At 54.3% G+C, this 9,174-nt stretch overlaps 1 pseudogene; it reads left to right on the top strand.

Moving 5' to 3' along the window:
* The first annotated feature begins 616 nt into the window (after positions 1-616).
* LOC112872959 overlaps positions 617-9,174 on the top strand; it is a 93,992-nt pseudogene continuing 85,434 nt past the window's right edge.

The raw sequence follows: 9,174 nt of genomic DNA, 5'->3' as shown, positions 1-9,174 counted from the left end.
TCACGTATGGTGATACGCTAAAGGGCCTGGACACCCTAGCAGGAGGTACCCCTGTCCGTATGTACTGACAGAGGCCCCCGGGCCCACCTCGGGTGAGGGATGAACCCGCAGGTGGGGCAAGATCCCAGCATTGCACCGGGTGGACAGCTTGTTCCCGCCGGGGAAGGGCATGGATGTCCTTTCCCACAAGGCGGGATCCCCGAGGAGCCCGTCCCCCGCCCACGCCGTGCGTGTCGGGCGGTTCAGATTCTTGTCTTATTCGAGCCTGTCCCGCGGCTCGGGCGGTTCGGATTCCACCTTTCCCCTTTTCTTCCAGCGGTCACGCCTTTGACTGGAGGGCCCGGGCCCACCGGTCATTGGGTGTGAGAGGAGGGGGCCTGGTGCAGGCAACCGTTCGACTTCTCCTCGGTCGTCGCGGAGCGCAAGAGGGCAATAGCCTTTTGCATAAAAGGTAAGCGCTGAAGGGAACGGCTACCTTTTCACTCTTGCCACCAAAAGATGTCGTTGCGCCCCTTCGCCTTCGCAATCTTCCTTGCGATCAGCTCCCTTGAGCTCAGCTTCCTTCTCTTCCCTGCTCCCTTGCGATCCATCCTTAGCGACCTCAACATCCATCGCGATGTCTTCGCTTCCTTTCCCGCGCCGCTTCCAGAGCCAGACTCAGCTGGACTCGGTGCGCCGCCTTCTAGGATGGTCTGTGCCGGTGCAAGCCGGGAAGATTAGGGCTGGCAAGATCCCCCTCCGCGACCTTGCCGCGGGGGAGTTCGTTCTCTTCAACTCATACATCATGTGCGGGTTGGTTCCTCCGATCTCCTCCTTCTTCCTCCTGCTCCTGGAGGAGTTCGGCCTCCAACTTCATCATCTCAACCCCCACTCCATTCTCCTTGTGGCGGTCTTCGCCCACCTTATGGAGATGTTCGTGGGAGTGCGTCCCTGCACCACCATTTTCCGGCATTTCTATGCCTTGGTTGGGACCGGGAGGAGCAAGCACGAGGTCGGCGCTTACTACTTCCAGCTCCGGCACGGGATGGCGAACTCCTACATCGCCGCCTTCTCCAGCTCCAAGTGGGAGGACTGGCGTGAAGGCTGGGTCATCGCGGTAGCCGACCCCCACGACCGCCTGGAGCTGCCAACAGACGCACCCCAGAGTGACCGGAGCACCTGGAAGGGCAAGCCAACGATACCGAAGGACCTCGGCCCGGTATTTGAGGGGGTCAAGAATCTCCAACGGAGCGGCCTGACATCCTTGATGGTGCTGGGCGACTTCCTCAAGCGGCGGCTCGCTCCCCTGCAGCAGCGAACCAGGATGGCCTGCATGTACACGGGGACAAACGACTGCTGCAGGATCGCGCGCGGGCCCGGCACCGAATTCACCAGGGCGGAGCTGGAGGCGGCGCTCCGGGTGATGACTGGTGAGGCATTTAGCCTAGAGTCCCTGGTCCTCCCGAGCGGGGTCAAGGCCCTGTGCGAGGACCAGGCGTTGCGGTCATCAATCCTGGCGTCGATGCCGACCCTGGACGAGGGTGGCCTAGCGGTCCGGCAACTGGGAGGCGACCCCAACCGCGGGCTCCAGATCCCTGGCGCCACACCGAATCGCCAGCAACATACCAGCGAATGTCCCGGGGAGCCAAAACCCGGAGGTCCGGCCCCCGGCAGGAAAGGGAAGGAGAAGGTGCCGGTGCCGGTGCTGGAGCACCGGCACAAGGACAATGCGGGTGCTGCCTCAGCCCAAAGGTGCGATGAGGCTCAGGGGGCAGCACCCGCGCAGAGCAGCTAGGCCGAAGGGAGCAAGTCCCGGAGGCTCCAGCGTGGCGATGGCTCCTTGGTCGGGGAGCCGACGCCCAAGCACCAGAAGTCGGCGGGGGCAGAGGAGCACAGCGGAGCTCCACCACCTCGGCCATAACGCCAGCAACCGGAGAGGAGACCGGAGGAACCGCGACGGCCTCCTCCGTGGTAGCAGACTCCTCCACCACCACCGCCGACACGGCGTCCGGCAACACCACCACCACCATCCGAGCCCAGGCCACAGACCCCTCCACCGCCGCCAGAAGCACCGGTGGCCGGGGACACCCGCCAAAGGTCCAGGGAGTCCTCAGCAGGGAAGAAGGTCCCCCCTTCCGCCCGGGGCAGATGGGAGTGGTACGACTTCGCGTAAGTAGTCTTGTTAGAGTTTTTCATTCTCCCTATTAACTTCTGGGCCTTAACCATATCGGTGATACGACAGGCCCCAATCTTCAAATGCACCAACTAGGGGATCCGGCCCCCAGCCAGTGCCGGAATCTTCGGTGTCGGCTCCAGCAGGACCCCCGCCTGGGACACCTCCAGAAGCCCCCGGACCTAGGGGTCCGGAGCCGGAGGCCACCACATCGCCACGACCCGAAGCCGCCCCCCAGGAGAAGGCCGCCAGACCCGCTGCGGCGACCGAAGCTCCGGCAGCAGCACCGGGTGTTGAGGCCGGGCCCTCTCTAGCTGAGCCAGCAGCAGAGGGGGCCGCTGCCACGGCGGAGGCTGCAGCGCCGGAGGCAGCGGAGGCGGCGGAGACAGCGGCACTGGAGGCTGCTGAGGCCGTCAGCACCGCTACTCCACCAGCGGAGGAGGGGGAACCGGAGGTGGTGCTGGGAAGGCGTCTCCTCCCGAGCACAGCGGAGATCCCTCTCCCCCGGCTCTTTGCCAAATGCCAGCAGGCTCAGGAGGAGCTGGAGGCTGGCATTCGCCGGGAATGGGAGAAGCTGCAGGCGGAGCATCTCCGGCTCTCCAACTGGGAGCACCGCCTAGGGAACCGCATCAAGTCTGCCTCCGCCCGCCACGCCGATGAGCGCGCCAAGCTCATGCTAGAGCGCGAGCTCCTGCAGGAGCAACTGTCACACCCGATTTATAAAGAACATAAATTGAGCAATCATATATGCGCCAGGATCAAGTCACGCATATATACAACAGAATCATCAAGATATCACAACACATATCACGAATAACATTAATATAAATCGTAAATGAATTATTTTATTACAACCGAATCAAGAATCGGTTCAAGAGTTGCGGAAGCAAAAAAGAGATAAACGTAGAGCTGGGTGCCACAGGGACGTCGACTGGGAGACAAACGCCTAGAAGTCATCGAAGCCGCTGACGTAATCCTCCGCGTTGCCGGGCATTGAGCAGCAGTCGAAGATATCCAAGAGAATAGAAGAGTGGAGAGGCAAGTGTGAGTACAAACTCATACTCAACAAGTATAACACAAACTATGAGGCTCTAAGGTTAGCTGACTCAACTGCATTAGCTTTTAGACTTGGCAAAATTTTATTAAAACTAATTACTACAAGTGGATGAATTACCATAAATCTGAATTGCATAAGAAATTAATCAATATTAATTAAGAACTACTGAGAACCATCCAAACCACCAAGATAACCCCACTAATCAGACGGAGGATCTGGGCCGCTCATGACTGTGAGCACAGCTGATATATCAGTTTTACACTCTTGAGAGGTTGCACAACTTTACCCACAAGTCGTGAGCTACGCTAGTTGTTTATCACACTTCCTTAGGTGAGATAGCTAGCAAGCACACTACGAGACCATTACAAAGGATCACGTTGGTAAGCTGTAACCGCTAAGGATTCTGGATCAGCAACGATGGGGCCCACCTCCGGGGGTACAAGCACACAGCACAGACCAAGCCAGAGGAGCAGGGACCATTGAAGCCTACCACCCCTCTTGCCCACGCAGTTAAGTTACTCCCGAACCAACACGACCTAATTAGTAAGTCAAGACCATCCCATTCCAATCTTGTGGTTGCGCGGTTGTCCCAGGTTGTCGCTCTATGAACCGGTCCTTATGGAGAGTGGCGAACCAAGCACTAAGCACCGTGCTGGCCCCCTAAACTATGTTTCTATCAAAAACATCTTTTAAGGAGACGTGAGCCACTCAAGCACACAGCACAGAGGGCCACTCTCAGGATTAAGTTGCATAGATCCATTAATCAAATTTAATTAAAAAGGACCAACATAGGTGAGAGCGCAGCACCTAGCAAAACTAACCACAATGCAACCCAAGGATATATATATAAGGATAAAGGTGGCTAGGAAATCCTTATAGGCATACACAATTAAAATGCAATATGAAATTTGTATTAAAAAGTGATAGGAGGTTCATGTTATACTTTCCTTCCTTGTACTCTCCCGGCTGCTACTCAAACTGCTCGGAAGATGGCTGCTCCTGGTACTGCTTCGAAGGCTCGACGTCTACTCACGATCATCAAGCATGGTCCACACATGCACACATGCACAACAATAGCAAACTATAAGAAAACAGTACACCAATACAGTAGAACAGCACACAAAACTAGCCTAGAACTATTCTATGCATTACAACGATCTCAAGAGCACGAAAACCAACTAAAACAGAGCTAAGACGCGAAAACTAGACTTAAAACAAGGTTCAGGGGCTTTTCTGTAAGAAAGCAGGAAAACCAGGGGTTTCTGCGCAAAAAACTGAGGGCCTAAACCTAATTAAACCATAGACACAGGGGCTAACCTGCAAAAACTCTAGGGAAGGGCTGAAATACCTAAATCTAGAAAGCTCAGGGGGTCAAAAGGGAATAAAAGGACCTATCTGCAAATATCTTTCAACTACGGGTGGGCTGCGGGTTGATTCTTCAAAAGGGCAAGGACTCTTTAGATAAAAAAAACCGGACTGAAAGGGTATCTCCAGATCTGGGCCTTTGGATCGCCATCTAACGCCTCAGATTAGATCTATTACGCGAAGGGGTACGCGCTCACCATGGCCACCCGATCTAAATCGAACGGACCGAACCTATACTTAAATGGATCTAATCCAGACCGCCCATTCTAAATCTGACGGCTCTGCCTCTCACTCAACCTGAACCGGTATCGCTTGACCCGAACCACCGGATCTCGATCGCACGGTCCCGATGAAAAGGCTCTAGATCTAATCCTAGGCATCCATCTTCGATCGAGCGGCACAGGATCCACGCAGGCGCCAGCGGCGGCGGGACTCACCAGAGACTAAGCTCCGTGGCGGCGCGCGGCTCGGCTCGCCGGAGCTCGGCGTTCCCGTCGATCTGGTGGGCCATTCTTCACGACTCCAGGCTGGAAGGCATCACCACGGCCTGGGGAGCATGCCTAGGTGGAACAGAAGCGGCCTACCCTATTCTAGCGACGAGTCGACGGCGAGGGGCGGCTCGGGGCGGCGGATTCGCCGGCGTGCATGCAGTTTAGGCACTGCGGCCAGCTAAGGACCACGACGTCTAGTGCAAAAGAACCAGGGAGCGAAGAGGAAGCTCACCGAGGGCTCGCGGTGCCCGGAGCGTGGCCGAGGACGGCCGGCGGCAAGGTCCTGCGAAGGCGACGCTCGGGGTGATCGCGGACGGGCCGAGGTGGGACTGCTTCAGATCTGCTGGTCCCTCAAATTGGAGCACACGGGCCCTGCAGAGGTGCTCAGGGGGTCAGCCCGGCCGGATACCTACCGACGACGAGAAATTGTTGCGGCGGGGCAACTCACCGGCGAAAGTTCCCTCGGGAAAATCCATCGTTACCGAGGTGTAGAGCTCCAATGCTGAGCTCGAGGAGCTTTAGGATGGCGAGGTGGAGCTTTTGCGGGGGATGCGGTGGTCTAGGGTGCGGCGGAACGGTGGTTCGACGGTGAGGCCGAGGGTGTTTGTGCGGTGGAGGAAAAGGTCGGCGGCGCTAGGGTTTTCGGGGAGCGCTGCGGCTAGGGTTAGGGCACGGGGTAAAAGGGGGGTCGACAGGGGCAATTAAGGGCAGAGGCGGAGGTCTCGGCATGCGGGCCCGGGGAGAGGAGATCGCCGGGGATCTCGGGTAGCCAGCGCGCGAGGAGGAAGAAAGGAAAGGAGAGGGAGGGGACTGACGAGTGGGACCGAGACGGCAGAGAGAGAGACGAAAGAACGGGCACGGCTCGGACGGGGGAAAAAGGGCACCGACAGGCGGGGCCCGCGCATCAGCGAGAGAAAAGAGAGAGGGGGCGCGACCGGGCTGGGGCGGTAGGCTGGACCGGCGCGAAGCCCACGCGGGGAGGAAAAAGAAGCTAGGCCGCGGGAATGACTTTGGGCCGGGGAAATAGGGAGAGAGGAGAAGGGCCCGCGGGAAAAGAAGGGGAGAGAGCCACTGGGCCGCCGGCTCGGCCGCGGGAGAAGGGAAAAGAGAGGGCCCGAGAGAAGAAGAGAGAGGGGTTGGGTTGGGCTGGCTCTTTCCTTTTTATTTTCCTTTTCTACACTTAAACTAAATCAAACAAATCTTTTTGAATTCAAATAAATTTGAATTCAAACCCTATACACTCAACACAATTAAACAATGCTCCAGCATGAATGCACAAACAAGTTGATCTTATATTAAAATTTTATTTTCTTGTGTTATAAAATTACTTTAAATGCCACAAAATTAAAGAAAACCCTGGAAAATTTATTTGAGCCAAAATAAATTCATTAAAATTAGGAAAAATTACATTAGGGTGTTACAAACCTACTCCCCTTACAGGAATCTCGTCCCGAGATTCAGATAGGCTAGCTAGCAAAGAGATCAGGATATGTCTTTCTCAACTCATCTTCTCGCTCCCAAGTAGCCTCATCCTCCGTGTGGTGACTCCACTGAACACAGCACATCTTGATCCTCTTGTTTCTGGTAACTCTCTCGGATGTCTCCAGAATCTTCACCAGATGCTCGATGTAAGTCAGATCCTCCTGCACATCTAACCCTTCTATCGGTGCTTGCTCCTCTGGCACCCTCAAGCACTTCTTCAGCTGGGACACGTGAAACACATCGTGCACCCCTGAGAGGTTGGGAGGCAACTCCAAACGATATGCCACCTCACCCTTCCGTTCCAACACCTTGAACGGACCGATGTATCGAGGGGCTAGCTTCCCTCTCATATTAAACCTGCGAATCCCTCTCATCGGCGAGACCTTCAGATATACATAATCTCCCACTGCAAAGGTCAGATCTCGGCGACGAACATCCGCATAGCTCTTCTGACGAGTATGAGCGACCCTCAGATTCTCTCGCACCTGCTGTACCAGCTGCTCTGCATCCTCAATAATCTTCGGACCAAATACTTGCCTCTCACCAATCTGATCCCAGTACAGCGGGGTCCTGCACTTCCGACCGTACAAAGCCTCAAAAGGAGACTTCTTCAGACTTGCCTGATAACTGTTGTTATACGAAAACTCTGCATAAGGCAAGCACTTATCCCAGCTGGTACCGTACTGAATAGCACAAGCTCGAAGCATATCCTCCAACACTTGGTTGGTCCTCTCTGTCTGCCCATCTGTCTGAGGATGATAAGCGGTACTGAAGCGCAACTTTGTATCCAACGAATCATGCAGCTGCTCCCAGAACCATGAAGTGAACTGAGATCCTCGATAAGATATAATCTTCTTCGAAACTCCATGCAGACAGACAATCCTGGAGATGTACAACTTGGCAAGTCTAGCACCGGAGTAGGTAGTGTTCACCGGGATGAAGTGGGCAACCTTCGTCAACCGGTCCACTACTACCCATATGGAGTTGTACCCTTTCTGAGTACGGGGCAAACCAACAATGAAGTCCATGGTGATCTCCTCCCATTTCCACTCTGGAATCTTCAACGGCTGCAATAACCCTGCTGGCCTCTGATGCTCTGCCTTGACACGCTGACAAGTGTCACAGATAGCCACCTACTCCGCAACGGAACGTTTCATCCCGTACCACCAGAATCGTTCCTTCAGGTCGTAATACATCTTTGTGCTGCCAGGATGGATAGAATATGCTGTATCATGAGCCTCACTCAGAATCAACTTTCTGAGGTCATTCACATCCGGCACACATATACGACCCTTGTACCACAAGGTACCCTGATCATCCTCTCTGAAATGAGGGGCTTTGCCAATCTTGAGCAGCTCACGAATCTCCTGCAGCTTCTTATCATCCTTCTGATGCTGCCTAATCTCTACCTCTAGAGTGGGTTCTGCCTCGAATGCTGCACTCAAAGTATGATGCAAGAAACCCAGACTCAGCTGCTCAAACTCCTCGCATAACTCTGAAGGCATCTGAAAAGCCACGGCCATGTTGACATAGCTCTTCCTGCTCAGAGCATCTGCCACGACATTAGCCTTACCCGGATGATAGTGAATCTCCAGGTCATAATCCTTGACTAGCTCTAGCCATCTTCGATGCCGCATATTCAGCTCACTCTACGTGAAAATGTACTTGAGGCTCTTGTGATTAGTGTAAATGTCACACTGCTGCCCAAACAAGTAATGCCTCCATATCTTCAGAGCATGCACAACTGCGGCCAACTCGAGGTCATGGGTGGGATAGTTTAGCTCGTGCCGGCGTAACTGCCGTGAAGCATAAGCTATGACCTTGCCTTCCTGCATCAAAACACAACCAAGACCATCCCTCGAAGCATCACAATACACTGTGAACCTCTTGCTCTGGTCTGGCAGAATAAGAATCGGCGCCGTGGTCAACCTCTTCGTCAACTCATCGAAAGCTACCTGATGCTCACCAGTCCGAGAGAAATCCACACCCTTCTCCAGCAAAGAAGTCAAAGGCTTCGCAATCTTGGAGAAATTCTCGATGAACCTCCGATAATAACCTGCTAAGCCCAGAAAGGAACGAATCTCCTTCACCGTCTGTGGTATCTTCCACTCGAGCACATCCTTCACCTTGCCCGGATCTACCGCGATGCCTCCCTTGGAGATGATATGACTGAGGAAAGGAACCTCGTCAATCCAGAACTCACACTTACTGAGCTTGGCATACAGCTAATGCTCTCGCAACCTCTGCAACACCAACCTCAGATGCTTCTCATGTTCTACCTCCGACTTGGAATATACCAGGATATCGTCGATGAATATCACCATGAAAGTATCCAGGTAATCCATGAAAACCTTGTTCATCAAGTGCATGAAGAAAGCCGGAGCATTGGTCAAACCAAAAGACATGACCGTGTACTCGTATAGCCCATACTTGCAGGTGAATGCCGTCTTCGGGATATCCTCTGGACGAATCTTCAACTGATGATAACCCAAACGCAGATCAATCTTCGAGAACACACAAGCACCCTGAAGCTGATCGAAAAGATCCTCAATACGGGGCAGTGGATGCTTGTTCTTGATAGTAACTGCATTCAGATCCCGATAATCGACACACATCCTCTTCGCACC

The sequence above is a fragment of the Panicum hallii genome, chromosome 9, assembly GCF_002211085.1.
Source record: "Panicum hallii strain FIL2 chromosome 9, PHallii_v3.1, whole genome shotgun sequence".
Taxonomy (NCBI): Eukaryota; Viridiplantae; Streptophyta; class Magnoliopsida; order Poales; family Poaceae; genus Panicum; species Panicum hallii.
The sequence above is the reverse complement of the archived record's forward strand: the minus strand, read 5'-3'. Positions and strand labels throughout refer to the sequence as shown.